Source organism: Dermacentor andersoni, chromosome 3 (genome assembly GCF_023375885.2).
Source record: "Dermacentor andersoni chromosome 3, qqDerAnde1_hic_scaffold, whole genome shotgun sequence".
In the NCBI taxonomy this organism is placed as follows: domain Eukaryota; kingdom Metazoa; phylum Arthropoda; class Arachnida; order Ixodida; family Ixodidae; genus Dermacentor; species Dermacentor andersoni.
The window spans coordinates 84,126,750-84,147,911 of record NC_092816.1 but is presented as its reverse complement, the minus strand read 5'-3'; the positions used below and the strand labels follow the sequence as shown (position 1 = coordinate 84,147,911).

Genomic DNA, 21,162 nt, shown 5'->3' with positions numbered 1-21,162 from the left:
TTTGGCTTCATCTGTGCACATCATGTTCCTCAAAAAGTCCGGTAAATCATGGGGTTTTGTGAGGACCCAATCCGGGAAACCTAGACGATTCTGCTGGCCCCTATCTCCCAAGAATTGGTGTGGGTTAAGGTGGTACGGATGAAAGGCCGACTGATTTAGAATCCTCCAAACTGATGACTCGGAAATTGGTACCTGGGCGGCCACGTCCCGCAAACTAGCATTAGGGTTTGAGGCTATATATGTTAGAACATGCGTGCGTAGGCTAGGACTCAAATATGGAGTCCTCCGCCGCTGTTTCTTGAAACTGCCGGTTTTTCTCACGTTTTCATAATTTCATATGATAGTCCATGCATTTGGCCTACCGCCACACTTTCATGACTGATATATATTTGCAGCCTTCCTCTTGTTGCCATTCGTAGCTCCCAAGGCAAAGATCATGTTTTCCTTCTGCTCATTAGAGAAAGAGATGGCGACTGGGACGAAAAAAAAACGCACCTTTAAACATTTGCACTGACGTTGTCAATTCACTTCTGTGGTGATAGGTTTTGTGGCAAAAAAAAAAAAAAAGAGGGAACATTCGTTCACTTTATCTAGGCTAAGACAACAGCTATCATAGCTTGTCTACACCGCCGAACGCGACGTTTTACTTCGGCCGGGGCGCGGCAGATAAGGAACTAGCTCGATCACGATGTTTTTCTTTATTTCCTTTATTTCGTTCTGACTAACTCAGAGGGAGCTTGTTCGAGGGTGCTGCTTTATGATGCGGGTTGGCGCGCAGTCACATGGTAGTTTTCGTATTTCGCGGGGTTCATTTATCAGTCGGAAAAAATTAGCACGCAATTAGTACATCGCTGAAAACACCACAGTTAGATGTCCCTTGGCTGTGCCTTCGAATGCCTCATTGACGCTTTGATAATTAGGAGAGTACATCTCGAGTTAGATAATTAATTACAATTACATAATTAAAGCTCAGTAAAGAAAGAATTACTGGTAGCTACTCCACTGTACTGGAAACAATATGCACTAGGTTTTGTTTGAGTAATGGATTGCTGTTTATTTTTTTAAGGCTTCGTGCTTGATAGGTACTTGGGACACCCTGTATATATTTATGACCTCTGCATGCAAGTGACGATGTTTCCATCCCTAATACATTTTGTAAACTATTAGAAGTTTGTTTTTCATTAGTCGTTAGCATTGCTCACTGGAAAGAGAAACAATACTGAGACACACATTATTCACGTGCATTTCACACGCCGTTGATAAAAGACTGTGCCGAAGGGGTCATTGAAGCCTAAAGTTTTTTGTTTTTTTTTGTCAGGGTCAAAAGAGCCCGCAAAGCAATTAGATATGAGGTGAACATAGAGCAACATATTCATTCTCTAGGCATAGACTATGCACACGTTTAGAAATAATTACTAATGGGCCACCTCCTTCTCTTTCAAAAATGTAATAAACTTTCTCCTTTGTATTTATTTAAATATATCGTATATGTGTATGGTGCTTACAGTGGAAATTCAAAACAATGTTGAAGTGAGAAAATACGGACGAGGCAGCCGCCGCTGGTGTTCCTAATGTGTTTGGCCTCCTATTGTCAGGATTTGCAGGAATAATGCGAAAGTATTAATTAAAGTCTGTGCACGTCTGCGTCAACAATGATGCAGTAAGCTATTAGCCACAAAGAAACTTCGAACGATGCGGGTGACAAAAGTGTGGTATTCACATTTAAGGGGGGGAGGAGGTTGACTTCGGCGCATCGCCAGGGGTATCTTGCCTAATACTCCGGAGGGAGCTCGGGCCCCGGACCCCCCCCCCCCCCCCCCTCCATAGTCAGCGCCAATGCCCACTGCGTTTGCTTATATATATATATATATGTTTATATATATATATGTTTATATATATATATATATATATATATATATATATATATATATATATATATATATATATATATATATATATATATATATGGCGTCTTGCTGTAGCGTACGGTTTAGACTGCGTAGAGTACGACGTCGGAAGTGGCTATGGCGTTGCGCTGCTGAGTACTATAGGTCGCATCCAGTCACTGAGCATTCCCGGCCGAAGAGGCCACATTCCGATGGGGACTAAGTACAAAATGCTGGTATGATTAGATTTTGCCGCACGTTAAAAATGTCCTCGGTGGTCAAAGTTACCCTATAGAGCTGGAAGTTGCCAAAATTAATCGGGAACCCTCGTACGAGGGGGTGCTCACAAGTACTGAGCCTTACCTAGAAAAAAAAATTAGCTGGGAAGCTGTAACTGCCACACTATAATCTGCGACATGTTCCCCGAGAAAGTTAATGCACTTGCAACATCTGTCCAGAAGCTTCTTAAGTCCTTTCCAATAAAATTATTTCGTCTGCTAGTGTAACCATCCATTTCATTAGCTGCCTTCAGGGCACTCCAAAATATTTGTCCCCGTAGGTGCTTTTTTTTCTCTTTTTTTTTGAGATTCGGGGAAAAATGAAGGTCAGGAGGAGTCAGGATGGAAGAATAGGGTGTATGGAGCATCACCTGAAAGCCTAAAGAGCTCACTTTTGCCACTGTTTCTGCCGCGGCGTGTAACGAGGCAGTGTCACGCAACTGGATAACACCTTTGGAGAGCTTTCCCGAACTTCGTCAACAAAGTGCAGTAAAGCACAGTAAGAGGTACGGGGATCGATACCCCGCTCGTCCACCAAATGTTACAGGGAAACATATTTACAGGGCATATATATATATATATATATATATACATATATATATATATATATATATATATATATATATATATATATATATATATATATAAAAAGAAAGGCGTCAGGCAGGGAGATACGATCTCTCCAATGCTATTCACAGCATGTTTACAGGAGGTATTCAGAGACCTGGATTGGGAAGAATTGGGGATAAGAGTAAATGGAGAATACCTTAGTAACTTGCGCTTCGCTGATGATATTGCCTTGCTTAGTAACTCAGGGGACCAACTGCAATACATGCTCACTGACCTGGAGAGGCAGAGCAGAAGGGTGGGACTAAAAATTAATCTGCAGAAAACTAAAGTAATGTTTAACAGTCTCGGAAGGGAACAGCAGTTTACGATAGGTAGCGAGGCACTGGAAGTGGTAAGGGAATACATCTACTTAGGACAGGTAGTGACTGCTGATCCGGATCATGAGAGTGAAATAATCAGAAGAATAAGAATGGGCTGGGGTGCGTTTGGCAGGCATTCTGAGATCATGAACAGCATTATCCCTCAAGAGAAAAGTTTATAACAGCTGTGTCTTACCAGTACTCACGTACGGGGCAGAAACCTGGAGGCTTACGAAAAGGGTTCTACTTAAATTGAGGACGACGCAACGGGCTATGGAAAGAAGAATGATAGGTGTAACATTAAGGGATAAGAAAAGAGCAGATTGGGTGAGGGAACAAACGCGCGTTAATGACATCTTAGTTGAAATCAAGAAAAAGAAATGGGCATGGGCAGGACATGTAATGAGGAGGGAAGATAACCGATGGTCATTAAGGGTTACGGACTGGATTCCGAGGGAAGGGAAGCGTAGCAGGGGGCGACAGAAAGTTAGGTGGGCAGATGAGATTAGGAAGTTTGGAGGGTCAACATGGCCACAATTAGCACATGACCGGGACAGTTGGAGAAGTATGGGAGAGGCCTTTGCCCTGCAGTGGGCGTAACCAGGCTGATGATGATGATGATGATGACATATATATAGTCTCTATTTGTATATAGTTCTCTATATAGTCTCTAGTCTCTCTTTCTCTCTCTCTCTATATATATATATATATATGTAGCATGCCTCCACTGAATGTAGACAAGTTGGCCAACATGCCCACCAGTTTAAGGCTACCTAGCTCAATTTTCTTTTCTGTGCAAAAGCTCAATACTTATCAGCACCCCCCCCCCCCCCTCTCATAGCCCTACAGCGATGGCATAAACACCGCGAATGAATAATTATGAAGTGGACAGATGACGGCTACAAATATATATCTACTTATGGTCGCTCGTAACCTAAATATTCAGCTCAATACCGTCCACAGAAATGCGCTGCAAATAGGCAGTACACGTTGTACCCGAGAGACTTCGATATTTTCAATTATGGAAGTACATCTCGCACTGCTAACCAATCACTATTTTACGTGAAATCATGAAGTGAGAGCTAATTATTTATAAACGCGCATCGCTTGTGGTCAGTAAAACTATTGTGCGTTAGAAATCACAATCGGCAGGAAAGGTAGGGCGTTATCATGAAAGAAAAGGTGGTTAGACACTGTTATAAGTAAATATTCATACGTTTTATGCAGCTTTCTTTTTTTCGATAACCAAGAGTATTTGATTTCAACTTTTCAACTTTTTGCTTCGTTGCAGTCTTCTGCGGAGAGAGAGAAAAGCAAAGGAAAAGCAAGGAGATTGACCAGAGGGTAAGTAAGATTGGCTGTCCTGCACAAGGAAAATAGGTGCGAAGGGATGAGAGAAAAAGAAGATAAGAACGAACAACATAAAACTATATCTGTGGGCGCTGTCAAACAGTCTGTGAAACACACTGCGAAATCGACACTGTGCATGACTTGATGGCAGTTTTTAGAGTGCGAAATAGATCTCATTCCGGTTCTTCGACGCGGTGGCAGCTGCGTGGCAAAAATATACTACCGTCATACCTGTCCTCTGTTACGTTTCGCCTACAACGCGCGGTAATGCCGGCGCGGATGCAACGGACGCCGGGGCTTCGTTCAAAGCGGCGGACATTTTGGCCCGTTCGACGCCGCCGCAACGCCTCCCCGCCAAGCGTGTCCAGGCGTGTTTCAGTGCCACGTGTCTTCGTATGTGCGTGTGTGTGTGTGTGCCCACGCTTGTCAAAGCGCGGCAGCCGGGGAGCGGAGCTCCCCAAGTGAGGTGCCAGGAGGTCTGTCCGTCGGCGGGTTGGCGATGCGTCACTACACTCGGCTCACCATGTCTCACGGCTCGACCGTGCGCGCCGTCGTGGGCTCATGCTCCGCCGTCGCGTGGGCTCATCCCGTGACCTTCCTTCTGGCCCGCGACGCCGAGAGTATAAGAGCAGCTGCCCCCGGACGCAAGGAGAGAGGCTCCGATTTCTTCTGTTGAGTTACGTGCTCTCCCGTCTCTCCACTTCGGTCGACCTGACCGGCCGCTCTTTTGCTATGTTAGAATAAACAAGTTGTTCTGTTACCAGTCTTCTCATGCTTTGCCGGGACCTTCGGATGCTTCCAGTGCCCCAGGCCGCCAGGCCAACGCTACCCTTGGGGCTTGCGACCCATTGGCAATAACGGGCGTCAGCACCGAGACCCCAACACCTCGCAAGTGGCCGTACGCAAGTTACTGGCTCCATTCGCGTACCGACGCGGAATCCCGCGGCCAGTGGTCAGTACCGACCTTCGAACACGGTGTTGGAGATCGATGCCTGCTGAAGCTACTCAAAAGCGATAAACTGCGCTTGCACGACCTCGTCTGTTACAAATTTCTTCTATTGAGCAGTTAGAGGCGCTCAGGCGACCACATCTTCACACTTCAACGTTCACAATGTAGTGAGACTGCCAAATCTGTTGATTCAGATCATTGAAAAATAGGTGGGGGTCCAATCCATTAGATTATGTACCCTATGAAGCAAGTGCCTATAGTTACTTAATAAAATTGTTAGTCGATCAATTGCTTAAGATTGTGGAAAGGACTTACCTAAAGTTGTATTTTTCTCTAGACTCGTTTTTAACCTCCAGAGAGCAAGGATTTCTGGAATCAAGACTCTACGCAGCGGCTGTAACCTTGCTATTAGAGTCATTTGCCATAATTTGTCGCCGTGCTTCTACACTGACTACCGCAATCGACATATGCTTCTGCGATTGAAAGGGTAGAATAATTAAAGACACTATGCGATGCCAAGTGTTTGCGCTGTAAGGATAACAAATAACTCGAAATGTAAAGCGTGTTACGGAACGGCATGCTTACATCATACGGCACCTTCAGTACGGTTGCGCTGCTGAGATAGATGTCACTGGTTCGATCCCCGCTGCGGCAGCCACTTGCAAAAAAACGAAGCGGACAAATGCTGACGTACTTAGATTTAGGTGCGCTTTCAAGAACCATAATTATTCAGGATTCATCCGGGGTTAACGACTACAGCGTGCCTCATAATGAGATTAGCGTTTACGCACGTAAAACCCCATAATGTTGCTTTTTTCTTTTCGTTCAAGCCAGAACCGATTTAGTCATTGCAGAATTCTCGGCAATCCTTCCAGCCCTATTTTAAACAGCGACTACCAACTCCCAGCGTCGTAAAAAAAGTTCCATTTTCTTTCCCGCGCTTCCTCGACAAGAAAAGTGCGTCGTTTCGGGGAAGCCGTCGCAGGAACGTGCGGCTCAGACTCACAACGACCTCCCGTCCATTACCACTACACAGTGGACGGCAAAATGGCATCGGCGCGCGGGAGAGGAGGCGCGTCGTCGTCGGCATAACTGGTGCGGTCACTCACTTTACGCGCGCGCGAAATTTCCCAGGAAGTCGAAAGCGTTCGCGGATCTCGCTTTGGAATGCGGCGTGCGTCCCCGTGCCGCCGGCGCACGTGTCGTGGTCGCGCTTAAAGTGAGTGCGAGTGTCTCCGCGTGGTTGTGCGTGCGTGTACGCGTCTCTGTGAGCTTGGTGCGTCTACGTATGTGCGTATGCACTCGCGGTGCGTACGTCTGTGTGCCTGCACGCGTCCGCTATCATGTGCACGTGTGAGTGGCCGTCCTTGTGCGACGAAGTCGAAGGCGGAGCATACAGACACGAGAGTGCTACGCGTTTTTTGCTGAAGAGGTCATCTCGACAACGGAGTGATAGCCCGTCGCCTCCGCTGTACGATAAATCGCCTGACTTAACGGATTGCTCGCACGACCCAACATCTTCATTTTCTTTCTCTTTCTTTTTTTTACGCAGCTCTTAAGTGCCCGCTCATGCGGTGAGCGTCAGCGTCCTATTTCGTAACCGAGCGAACGAGCCCAGCGAAAGATTAGAGCGAACGCGGAGCGCAGCGCCGGATGAATGCACTCTGCGTGCAAATTAGCGCATACTGTGTGTAGATGACGCTAGTTATAAAGTGTCGCGCACTCTACAAACGTTTACGAATAATTATGCTCATTTTAAATTGCATACTTCGTTGCTGATTATTGCAACGGGTTCTCGGCCTGGCCCGCTCTTATTTGATACCATTTTCATCTTCATACGACGCCTACAAAAACCTAACCAAACCTTACTTTTATTCTAGAAGGAGTTACAAGATAGCCAGATCCCAGATACGCCACACCATCGCGAATCAGGAAAGCAAGCAATGGTTGATCCTTATTTCATAGGAATCGGTAGAACACGAAAGCGAAACGTCTTTTCACAGACGCTATTGCATGTCTGCTTGGGGGAACTCACGCTCCGCTGCAGCGAAAGGCGCACGATTTGCGGGTCGGCAACCGTGTTGCGGGTTTGCTTGGCAAGCGGCGTCATGTTGGCGAGCGGCGTCCTGCGGTGTTCTGTAAGGGCCCGTACATGGTCGCTCCGCACGTCCGTTCCGCCCTCGTCCGGTCGCGTGCGGAAGCCTCTCTACTGGTGAGCGAGGAGCGGACGCAAGTTTCCCGTCCGGCCGCCTGCTCGTCTCTCATTGGCTGGTCCGAGGCGGACAGTTCGGCTGTCGTCACAGCAAACATGGCGCTTGCTCGAAGCGAAGCGAAGCGGGGACGTAAGGCTTAAGCTACAGCCGCGTCAGAAACAGTCTATTTTTTTTCCTTTTTGTGATTTTTACTAGTTATCTAGCACCCACGGAGATAGTCATCGAAAGCAGCAAGCCGGCGTACCCTTCCAGACCTCATCAGTGCGTGCGATCGCCTACAGAAACAGACGGAGCGCAGGAAGTGTGTGTTGTGTTTACGAGAGCATCGGAAGAAATATTTGAAGCCGTCGACTTCGTGATTTTTTGTTCCATGCTTCGCGTGCGTGTCGCAAACGAGAAGTCCATCACATACATGTGCATTCTGAGCAGCAGGACACATGTTCAGTGCGTGGCAAAATAACTAGCGTCCGATTGGCGCACCCAGCGTACACGTTTGGTTTCTGCTCTGTGTATGCGGATCGTTGCCGCGAAGTGGTGAACGCCAGCCCTTCGCAACTTTCAGAAGTAATGATACGATCAGTAGCGATAAATTTTTATCGCCTTGTTATCGCTGCCATTCCGCGTGTGCTATACTGCGCGTGAGCCGTTTGGCGGCTGCGACGCGCCGAGGTGACCGCGACGTTCGAGCTGTGTTGTTGTTATGAAGTGTGTCCTATACTGCGTGTGAGCCGTTTTGCCGGTTGCGACGCGTCGAAGTGACCGCGACGTTCTACCTGTGTTCTTGCTGTTATGAAGTGTGTTTGCAAGCTACAAACCGTGATTATGTATGCGCGATGTGTCGCAGCGTTGCTGGGTGTAGAAGTGCTCGTTCTACGCGATGTGCGTTTGCTCAGAAGTGAACTGTGCAGATGTGTTGCCGATCGCGTTTTCATATTTAGTACCCTTACAGATAAGCCCTATCACACCGGCCTTTTCTGCTTCGTACATCTATCTTTTCTTTCAAAAGTTGTTACTGCATGGTTGAAGATGCTTCTATCGGTGGGGGGAAATTAGGAAACATCATAATAATTGCATACGTCAAGACGGTCAGCGCTGTCGTGAAATGTGGACGCGCCTGAGAGCACTAATGTCATGAATGCAAATTTCTGGCAGCCTTGATTTTCATAATGTGGACACTAGTGTGAAGATCAAGAATTTCTAGATTTCACGAAGTAAATTGCTTTATATTTTGTGGTGCAAGCGGCTTACATAGCCAAAAATCTGAGCTGCTTGTTTTTGACTAGTGACTAAGCAAAGCGTCTGTTTATGAAGACACCGGTGGCATGGTAGATGAATATGTTATAGGTAAGAACTGGATACTACCTTCTTATTAACTAAAAATTTTACGCTTGCTGACAAAAAGCAATATAAATGTAAAAATGAACACGTAGGACGAGTAGTAACAAGTAAGTGTCACAGGTATGGTGTTATATAATATTCTGCTAGCAGCCAGCAGAACTGCGTGAAATCAATTTTGCCCAGAGTTCTTCCTCACTAGCCAGCCATGGCCACGTTACTAATGCAGGCAGAATTGGGTAAGCGAAAGTTTGTGGTTACTTTGTTTATTCACCCTATTTGATCATCTGGTTCGTGTCGCCTGTTTTGGCACGAGCCTTCAGTTTAAAGCGAACAATAGCACAAGTACCAGCATTATATGCCTGATAAGTGCTTTATTTTCTTTCCTCGTGTTCATTCTGCCAACAGTCATTAGCAAATAATGTGCATTAAACTGACTTGGGCCTGTAAAGTATGTCCATTAAATGTTTTTCCAGTGCACTTTCATCTGTGAGTAAATTTACTGCTACCTATCATTCGTGGGTGTGGGATGTTGGACGCTATAAGTGGCTATCTGACTGATCTTTATTTTGAATAGGCCACGGTTCCACTCATTAACTGAACCGTTTTCAGCTGCACTGCCACACTATAGAAAGGGGGACCTCGCCTCTTGTCATTCTTTAGCATGTTCATGGCCACAGTGCATTGTCCATGAGAAGTCAGCTGCTATCACAATATAAAACGTGCCTATTGGCTGCTATGAGTTTATCCTGAACACGAATTTTCACAGTTATGTAAGCATTAGTTATGTGACCGAAGCCAGCCAATGAGCACGAACTCCTGGCAAAATTTTCAAGCGACTCTGCAGGCAGAGTGTCTGTTCCCTATATTATGTTAGCCACACTGCTTTGTCAGTATGCTGAATTGTTCTTTTTTTTGACAGAAATTAACTACCCAGCCAGACAAGATATTGCCAAACCATCAATTTTAGGCCCGTACACATGGTCACTTCTTTATTTTATGATTTTCTGGGCATGACAGCCATGGCTTAACTTATGCACGGAGTTGAGTTGCTGCATGTGAGAAAAAAAATCACTGCGTAGCTAATAGGAATTAGACTGGTACAAAAAAATTATTTATCTTTATGGCTTGTAGTATAAGTGGTGCTGTTCATTTGATGCACACAGTAACATGTGAACACAAATGTATGTGTACCTTGCATTTATGTGCATGTGTGTGTGAATAAAACAGCACAACTTCTAATATCAAGGCACGTTGTACCAACTATACCCATTAAAGATGTTCTATGTGGTATTCAGCTGATCGTATTGAAATTTTATCACATGGTGGAGTTACAACATTTCATACCTGTATGTAAACCTATTTAAGAACTGTATTCACTGCATGCGAGAATCCATATTTTAGGCCAATGCAGTACCTGGGGTAGCAGCTTTTTAGTTAGCTTTTGCCACAGCTCATTAGAGGGATCGTGTCGACTATGCCATCCAAACAACTCATATAAAGGTTTGTGTTTAGTATACCAGCAGTGAAATACTGAATGTAGCTGCGATTCTTTGTATACTAGTGAGATTAATTCCACTGCTCATTGTTCTGTAACGTATTGTTCTTCAGTCACACATGGTGACAGTATTTGGCGTCACGAGTTCTAGGCTATTTTTCACATGGGCCTTTTGATGAAGTGAAATCTGCCTCTTCAACAGTAAGTTTAGTGGAAAGCCACCACTGAACCAATAGCTCAAAGGCCAATTCCTGCATGCTTTTCGCCAATTGGGTAGTGCGCGGAAACTATGTGTGATACATCACTTCAGCTACACCAATAATCACACAGCTAAACCTGCCACATATAGTTAAGTCAGTGATATAGGCAGAAGAAGATGATTTACGTATGTAACAGTTACTCATCCCTTGAAATGTGAATGACCCAAACCTTCGCGAGCATATCAGTCACAACCATCCAGCAGCACAAGTGGGAACACTTGTGCTATCACAAACGAAAACAAGTAGAATAGTACCACCGTCTCAGCTGGTTTGTTGTGATTACCTTGCCGGCAAGTTTCTTGTTTATATTGGATAGGCTTCCTACTTCCTACAAATAGCTTGTATACATTTTTGACCTGCACCGCAAAGAGCTGATGTGACAAAAAAATGTGTACACCTTAGTGTTATGTTGCTTTTCATGGTGTCTCAGTTTACTTAATACAGTTTTGAATTTACAGATTGCTTCACATGTTTATAGCTAAAAACCACTGAAAACTACTTGCATTGTGACTGCAAGGTCACAACGTGAGGATTTGTGTGGTATCCTTCCTGTTCATCGGTGTGTCCTTGCACTATAAATGTAAAATGTCACACCTGCAAACCTGAGCACCCACCCTTACATTTCAAACACTTTTTTGAATGCTCGGCAGTTATGCTTACAAGCACATTGTGACAGCAAATCTACACCACCTTAATTTAAGTGCGATGTAAAGGGTTGTTTGTGCATATCCAAGCTGTTCTAGCGTGCCTGCAGGGATACAGCATTGTCCAGTGGCACCGTATAGTTCAGGCATAACAGTGAACTAGTAAACAAAGCGGCTGATAATACTAAGCTGACCCATATGTAGGAGCATCATATTATCTAACCCGCACGCAAAGTTGCTTTCAGTGTACTGAATAACCGCAGCTTTGATTTACCAAGTTATATTACTGCACACACAGAGCGCTGAAACAAAGTCTGTACAATGGTGAGAAATGTGCCAAGGAATGAAAGATAACTTGTGATGTGTGGATTTGAATAGTAGATGTGAATGCATACCCAATTCACCAGTATGCATGTTTTCTTTTCGAACAATTTTACATTTGGCACAGAGGCTGAGCCACTACGGCCTCTTGACTGCAAATTTCTGTGCTCTCACAGTGCTAATGGGAGTATCGTTCATTTGGCTACCCAAATAGTGAATAGGTAATAGAGCACTACAATCTTTCAGTTTTACGCAGAACACCTTGTGCATTATTCACAAAACTGAACCTAAGGAACTATTCGCTGGTTTGTTATGGAAATAAAAAAATGACAATGAATGTCTCCTCGCTTTTTGTGTGGCCCTGTCTTCTGCCCTACGCACCTTCATTTCATTGTCATGTGCATGTTAAAACAGCAACTAAGTAAGAAAGACAAACACAAAACTAATAACTACATCAACCTTTTCACACCACAAGAGGCCACTCAACTCACTGCTAAGCTACACTTGATAATGTCGGTTTGCTTTCAAATAAATACAGGCACTGGCCAGCTGTTTATGTTATGCTATGCATTTTTCATTTTCCTAAATATATGGCTGTGCATGAGCTAGCAAGGTTGTTACTACATAAATACATAAAGAACATGCAGCCCATGCCCAACTAACTCATATAGCCTGAGTATAGCTTATTTTTTATATGTAGAGCAATCAAAATAGAACACGCATGTATGATGCCGACAGTATCAAACAATCTCAAGTCGAACATCCTTGTTTGGTGCCATGGGTGAGAGAGGGAGCATGCCTGTCAAGGTACTGCTTAATTTTGTGCGCTTTGGTAATGTTTGTGCATTGTTGAAATGTTAAATTAGGTATGTTAAGTAGTAAGGTGGCAACATATTGGGTAGCCAGGCTGGCAAGAAAGAATGCAATTGTTTGATTTCACTCAAAATAAGTTTTCTTATCAGCAATGTAAATTATATGCTTTCAAATAAGTACTCCCCTTGGAAACATATCTCATGAGTATGCATATATCTGCATAAGGTCACCGCTATACATACATATTGCTTTAAGCCAGTCATAATGAATTGTACATTCACTGCTTAACCTTCAATTTCTTGCTGCATGAAGTTAACCACTTATGCATAACTTTTTTTTTGCACACGGTGAGAACTTCAGTCATCGCTGAGCAAATAATTTAAGGAAAAGGCATTCCATGAATCCAACTGCTTTAAGCACTCTCTTAAAATTGGCAGAGTGAAAAAAAAAAAGCACGAGCGAGCGTATCAGCAAGCTGTACTCGGAGCCTCACACGCGTGCTCAGTGGTAAAAAGGTGCGTCTTGGCGACCTACGCAAATGCATTCCGCGACAGATGTGCGTGTGTTCCGTATTCTTGCAAGCTGTCACTAGCACTACAGAAACCGCGCTTCCGGCGACACTATCAGTCTCGCGTGACGCAGAACGCAGCACGTTGGATAATTAGAGAGGTTTTGTTCAACCAGCCAAGGCAGCGCGCACTGAAAGTAATCATCCGAGAATACGTCGCGTGCTGCGACGTGATGCGATTGCAATACATCTGTAAAAGGTGGCGCAGATAAGACGACTGTGCAATGTTTCGAAGGATGACGGTGCCAATGCAACACATACGGCTGCAGAACAGAATGTGGCAGCCTAGAGTCGCATTTTCACCGGAACGCGGAAACTTGAAATCAGATCTGCAAAAATATGCCAGTGTCGTCTGCTGTCAAAGGTCGTTGCCAACCTTGAACACCTTTGCTCCGCCGAACGGTTGCCAGCTGTCAACAGGCCGCGTCGCCCAATAGGAGTACGCGTGCGTTCCGCTCGTGCGGATTGAGCGTGCATCGAATTTTGCGACACCGTCCGCCTTTCGGGCTTCCGCACGCGGCCGGGCGAGGGCGGAACGGACGGGCGGATCGACCATGTACGGGCCTTAAGAGTCCACCTAGTGGACTGTCCCTTTCGGCCGCTGCTAATTGGATGCAGCTGTGCGAGCGAGGAGGAGGCGAGCGGCCGTAGAAAAGAGAGAGAGCAAAGCAGAGAAAGAAAAAAAAAGGAGTGTGTCGTGGCGTTCTTCCTTTCAGGCCACGTGTCCTTTTTCCTGCTCTACCATAAATAAAAGAAAAGATGCAGTGTTGACTAAGACTAGCCACGTGCTGCAGCAACGAATCTTAACTGCAGCCCTTGGCTCTACACGCGCGAGTTCCGGTGCCGAAGAAAGTTCTCCAGTTACCGGGAGACGTTACGATTCCTGGTTACCAGCAGAAAAACACGGTGCGGATGCAGTAAAAAGCACTGCTTCTGCATTGACTGTTTTTCTGGCTTTGCTTTTCACGCGGCTCGCGTTTCTTTTGCCCCTATTTCTCCTATTGAAGTAATGGCACTCTTAAGAAGTGCTTCTGCCTACGTCTTTTCTTTTACAACGGCGAGGCTGAGAAGCATGCGCGGAAGTTAAAAGACGGGTATTTGAGACACGTGGGCACGTGGTGCTATAGGCAACGAAAAGATGAGAAAAACAACAAAGAAAATGTTTCGGGCAACAGCTTTATGCGAGTTGCATTTTATCTATTTGGAACTCTGCCTTCCAAATCTTCCCTGTGTAAACAAGTTTTTTTTTTTCTTCATGGCAATCATTTCAAGAACTCTAGAAGTACTCCGAAAAATATGAACGCACCCAATTTGTTTCTATTTTTTGTCGCCCCTTTTCATGAACAGCAGAAAAAATAAGCAACAATTGTGGCTTATTTAGTATTTTGTGGCTTATTTTGCAATTAACGAGAAGAAGGGGGGTTAACCGAGGGGCCCGATTTTTATTAGTCATATCATAAGAAGCCAACAAACACTGACACCAAGGACAACATAGGGGAAATTACGAAGGTTGTGAATTCGGTTCCCACCTGCGGCAAGTTGTTTTTTCATCCACTTTAATTTCCATTAATTTATCGTTTCATTATACCATTTATTCAGCACAAGTAAATTCCCCTATGTTGTCCTTGGTGTCAGTGCTTGTTGGCTTCTTATGATATGACTTATTTTGCAATTGTAGCTTAGTGACCATTGCAGAGCGCCTTAAGGCCTTCTGCAATGACAGTTCCACGCCTCTTCACACATAGTCGACAGATAAGCAATATCGCTCTACTCTAATTGCAGCGCTGTATTCCTTTACAAGGCACCTAATTAGACTGCAATTCCTCAGTGACGAAACGAAAAAAAAAATCAGTTGATGCTACTACCGTTTCTAGCAATGTTTCCAGGGCTTGCTGGGTCTTCTGCTGCAGTTACCCAGTTGGATAATGCTTTATTAGAGACCCAAGCCAGACCATTATCCAGGGCAGCATTAGACATACGGTGGCTCCTTCCTAACAAGACGGAGAATGAAAAAATTCTAAGAACAGCAGCAGTGAACACGCACACCCATATCTGGGACCCAGCCCTGTATCATACCAAGGACAACATGCACCCTGGAGCGACGCATTTCTTGCGTCATGAAAGATTCCATAAAACTTCGCGGAAGATGGGGTTCGGGGTTTCCAATCGCCGGTATTCGAAATGGCAAAAGTATTCGGCACGGCTTCAAGCAAGGAGGCGCATGGCATCGTATAGAGCGGAAGCGAAAGCTCGAAGCTTGTCCGAAACGGGCTTGTTCAAACTGTAAGGGCCTGAATGATTTTTATACTATCAGGATGGCCTTCCAGCTTTACTTTGCTTCCGAGCCTGAAACACACTTCTCAGCAGGGAACAGGCCACAACGTGAGCAGTTGAAGGCTGTGTGAAACGGCCTTGCCTCACAAGATTCACAAGATTACGGCGGGACAACGAAGCTGACAACGCTCCCTCGAAGTGCTGTTTCCCTCCAAATGGGTCATCAAACTATAGAAAGTAGATTCGAAAGGCAGAACGACGATACAGTCTAAACAGTCGTTGCCGCGCTAGTACATACGTTGCTGCACGGAAGAGGCAGCAGGTGAGCGTGTAATTATAGGAGGAGTCTCGACAGTTAACTGCATCTACGTCACTCTGTTCTGAAGGCAACTAGAAACAAAATCACGTTTTCGAAGCGTCGGTTGTGCACTCAGCTACCGCGGTGGGTCGGGCGTCAGATACGCAGGCGTCTACGGACGACAGCGTTACGGCACCGTGCTAATACGGACTGTATTGCGTTGTGCCGAAAATGCTGTCGCCCGTACACATGCCGATACGTCGTCCGGCGCCGTAGTCGCGCGAAATATCGCGAAGACGAAAGCATCCATCGAAAGTCATTGTCCGAGGATACCGCCCCTTGACACCGCCAATATTTCGCCACGTTGTTGAAGTTGTCTATCTATATTTGTTTTATAATACCTCACGGGAGAACGGGGTAGGAGGTGGGCGTGATAGCCATAATCTCACGTGCGAGACATTACACGATTATCCTACGTTGACATTTAAAGCCTGTCAGTGAAGAGAAGATGACGGATTTGACAATACGGAGGATTTCGATAATGTACAAGAAAGCACCGCTGCACTCGCTCTTGGTTTTAGTCAAGTACGCGCAGCTTCTAGGGCGGCCATGAATGCGCCTCGCTTTTCCCAGCTAACCTATAGACGTGCTTTCGATCCCGCGTTCGTATAGAAATGTTTTCATGCTCATCACTGAAAGACAGTGTTTTTATCCGGCAAAGCTGCCTGCGTGCTACTCGGAACAGGTCCTTAAACTAGTTTGGCAGAACAATAGGAAAAAAAAAAGAAAGAAAAGTTATTCAGATCCAATGAACGTGCTGGAATCCATGCGAAGTGAAGGTTTTTTTTTCTTTGTCAATAAATCTTATACAATTGATGACGGTGCGTACAATTTTGGCAAACCTGCCACGGTAGCACAGTAGCTGTGGCACTGCGGTGCCATGGTCGAAGTCGCGGGTTCGGTCTGGGTCGCGGCGGGCGCATTCCGGAATGTGGACGGAGTGCAAAAAAAAAAGAAAAAGAGATACGCTCGTGCATCGTGTATGAGGTGCACGCTGAAGAATACCCAGGTGGTTAAATATTATTCCAAATGCCTCCCGCTGCGACGTGCTTCATAATCAGGTAATTGGGATTGGCACGTAAAAGAAAAAAAAAACGGGGATTTGATTTTAAATACATTTGTGTGTACTTTCATCCTTTGCAGCGTGAAACCTCGTGCATATCTTTTTAAATGTTTATCCACGACAAAGGTAAGATCTTAAATACCAGGCAATTCTTTTTCGTTTTTGTTAATGCACTACTGCTAAAACACGCTACGTCAAAAGACAAGAACCAAGTCAGGCGTACGCATCGTGTAAGACGTGTACGCAATGATGTCACGAGGGTGAAGGCGATGTATGAAGTTTATCGAGGAAAAAAAAACAAGAAAGAAAAACGGGAATATGATAAGCTCGTGCGCACAGAAGTACGACACAAATTCCGATATACTTAAGGATTCTGTACGTTCTCTCTATCTTTCCCTCCCCTTTTCCCTTCCCCCAGTACAGGGTAGCCAACCGGGCTCAGTCCCTGCTAACCCCATAACCTTTTATTTATCCTTTTCCTCTCTCTCTCCCTCTCTCTTATCCCGCCGTGGCACACACTCGTTATGGAGGACTGGCCAACAATGCACTAACAAGCACAGTACCGAATGGTCGGATTAAGTAAAATCAAATAAAAATAAACAATCAGTTGATTGTGACGCGCTATTGCATTACGAGGTTAATGTGCATTAGAAATCATTATAAGCCGTACGCTATATGTCCATATCCCACATGGGTGTTATTATTTTTAGTTATTTGCAACAGAGGTACGCTTATTTTCACTACTTTGTTAGTTACCATACACAGGAGTTATAGGGAGTGTTTCTGCGAAGAATAAGTAAATCAAGTAAGTATCTCCGGTGGCAGATGGCATAATTTTAATCCTTGAGCTGGATAGCTGAAACCAGTGGACATTCTCTTCGCGATAAATCGAAATGTATAATCGAAATGGTCTGACTATTCGCCTGACCAGAATAGAATTCAGTTTTTAGATATTAACCTGATTTTAACACCAGATTAGCCGGGTGCGCGTTTTATTGCGTTTCCCTGGACCAAGCAAAAATTTATTCACTCACTCACTCACATCACACGTGCTGGATATACTCGCCACGAGCCCGAAAAGACCTGTTGTATGATTATGCACATTCCAAGACGGTAAAACGGATCATTGGCATGTTCTGTTTGAAAGGAGCCTTCGACAAGTCATGTGTTCACCTGGTACATGACATCCTGAACAACCAAGTTAGTAGATTGTTGAAAGCTGGTTTCCCTACTTCAGTCGGGGTTGCTGTGGCGCATAAGATCCTGCAGAGATTGAAGGCTAGAGCGCCCCACGAAGGTCATGGTCAAGAAATAAAAAAAGAGATCCGACCGGCGGTTGTCCCCTATATTCGCAGGGTGTCTCACGACGTGAAGAACAATCGCTACGCTTTGTCGGTGGTATACTTTCCGCCCCACGCAAGCTGGCCTCACTGCGTCCCCGGATCGCCTCCGTAGAAAGGAACGCGCGAGACTATACATTAGGCGTCACCTCTCTCAGTTCGTCGGGTGCTCGGCTGCGGTTGTATCCGAAATCCCCCTGACCTCTGGAAAGGCCTCAGTCAAATGGGCCGATGTATAAATAAACGACTAAGAGAGCACCAGCTTTCGATAGAGATCAGAAAGTTAAGGGTCTAATTTGCCCTCGCACTGCAGCGCATGCTCTTTGGCTACAAGTGATCATCCGTGTCGGCCTTAGCTGGCAAGAACAAAAATTTTGAGACGCAGTCGTGACCAGATGGTACCTTGGCTTGCTGAGGCTTTTTTATAAAGAACAAGGGCGATTATTGTGTCAGTGATGCGTAGACCAGATTTTATCAGAATGAACGCGCGGATTTCCAGCAAGCGCGTATAGGCGATGGTTTTGCAGACATTAACTTATAAATATGTGCGTTCGTCTGAATCAAATCCAGTCGCGAGTCTACGCCCGCCCTTGTGCTCTTCTCGTCCATATTTGTACTGTGCAGCACCTTGCTTAATGTTATATATATATATATATATATATATATATATATATATATATATATATATATATATATATATATATATATATATATATATATATACGTATGTGTGTGGGTGCGCGCGCGCGTGTACTGACAACGTCGGTGAGTGGGAGTTCAGGAGGGTGAATGCAGGCTTCTCGTACACAATTAGTAATCGTCACATTTTAATGTAAAAAAAAAATAATAATTCCTTCTAAATGTGATAAATGGGGCGGAAGTTGAGGCATGTTTTAGAGAGCAAGTTCATTCTTGTAATGCATTTTGTCTCTGCTGCCAAACCTCTAGCAAATCCCCGTTTGTCGGTATGCGCCATAATTGACATGCTGTCTGTTTACCAATGCTGGATGATATCAACAGAAGGGATTAAGAGAAACCCCGTCCGGTTCTGTCTAGAAAACAACAAAACCATTGGGTGGAAAAGTCAAAGAAATTAAAAATAACTTACTGTACTAAGAAATTAGCCATAAAAGAAAGAAAAAGTAATCGGGAAGCAAGTAGATTAGGATTTCTCAGCGGCTGAACACGCATCCCTTTGACTGTTTGCAAAAGAGGAGGTTCGCTGAGAAATACTGTGACAAATTAAAAAAAAATATCAACGCAAGTTGCCTACACGGTGCTTCTAAAATGTTCCTGCTTAAAGATGAGGTAGCTCGAAAGAATGAGAAAGTTCTGGCCGAAACGATCTCAGGATAACTGCCGGCGGTAATGCTGTTAGCATTGAAGCATTTCAGCGACACGCTGTACTGCCGCCGCCGAAACGCGTCCCGTATGAGGCGTGTACTGCAGGTGCGATGCTCTGTCGCGTTTTCTTCTCAACACGCCGCGCCATCTAGCGGCGCCGCCTCGAAATCCGTGCGTGGCGGGCATCCGAATATATATATATATATATATATATATATATATATATACTCATAGCGATTGTTTGAGTATGTAATACTTTGAGCCGATCACCGGAGAATATTTAGAGGATTTTCTTCCTTGTCATTGAAGAGTGCCACATATCCAGTGGCACCGCTCTTACCGAGTGGCTCAAGTTGGCGTCAAAGAGGTTCCTTGAACAGCGGCACACGCCCAGTGTCACATACACAGCCATCTAAGCTGGGCCAACCCTTAGTTTCGAACTCTGTTCCCTCGCTACACCAACTCGATAGACTATCTACTAGTGAGCCGAGTAGGAGTGAAAGCTGTTAGATACCGACGACGGACAGCAAATTCAGTGAAATTCCGAAAGTATGCCAATCGCATTAAAGAATTTGGAGGACGCCTCAGCTTCGCCTTTGAGAGTGGAACGGGATAGCATTCAAAGATCCCTGGCCGTTTCTCACGCTTCCCGGCAGCTGCAGCTTATGTTACCGCAATGTTTAGCGGGGAAACGCTGGCGGCGAACGCTATGCACGAAGGCGAGCTTTCTGGTGGAAACGCGACAACTTGCCTGGGCCGCGATGCGGCGGAGGTGAGCGCCATGTGGAGGTGTTGCAAGGAATCGGGCGCGCCGCTTTATGGCCTTTGAGATTTGCGCGCGCCGGCGTGCGCAAATCTCGGAGGCCATTGCCGCTCTATGATTGGTAGAAACGCTGGAAAAGGGGTTTGTGTTTCATGTTTCCGCGTAACAGACTTACGTTTTCTCGTTATTCAAGTTACAGTCCGACGCTATCATGCCAGTAAGTTGTGTTTAAGTCATACCTCACGATTTTTCTAACATATCTTACATACATAAATTCAATTATTTCAGTCACTTCCCGCGGCACGTGGAGCGCCTGCGTGGTTGGGCATGGGTGGTTCGAAACAACGGTCGACGCTGGGTGCGGGACGCCGACGCCAGATTTCTTGTGCCACAGGGCCGTTAACGCTATCGCGTTAGACGATCAATAGTATCAGCGCCCCCACAGAATTCGGACAAGTGGGAAAGCCCTGGACCAGCTCTATGGTGATGCCGTGTTTGAGACAAGTATCCTCCAAAACAATAATCGAGTGAAAATGACTTCTATTTTTCAAGTGGGAAACAGATTGCTGCGCCACAATGCTTTGATGGAACATGGTTATAACGGCGCGTTTTGGGGACAGGGCACAGAAAGAATGCACACAGGGCAGTCGCCACCCCGTGTGCATTCTTTCTGTGTCCTGTCCTCAAGACACAACGTTATAACCATGCTCCATCAAGCCAGCAACCAACTAGCCCATCTAAGTCTCTTAATTAGCCACAATGGTTGATGACACCATCGTCATCCCACTACCCGGTAAACGCCAATACAACATAATTAAGTCCACAATTTCTAACTTCCAGCACCGAACGAGACATCTAGACACGGGTCCTGGCACGAGCTGAAGACGTCATGGAGAAGCACAGCCTGGCAGCCTACGTATAGCTTACCCTTCCTTACCTCTTAGCCCATCGATTAATAAAGTTGTTTCTCACTCTA

General features: G+C 45.3%; 1 long non-coding RNA gene across 1 annotated transcript in view; it reads left to right on the top strand.

Annotated features, from left to right (window-relative positions):
- LOC129380421 (uncharacterized) overlaps positions 1-21,162 on the top strand; it is a 27,282-nt gene extending 6,120 nt beyond the window's left edge. Inside the window, exons 2-3 of the long non-coding RNA XR_008608429.2 lie at positions 4,385-4,437; positions 21,027-21,162. This is a non-coding gene — a long non-coding RNA (uncharacterized lncRNA). The remainder of the gene's footprint in view (positions 1-4,384; positions 4,438-21,026) is intronic.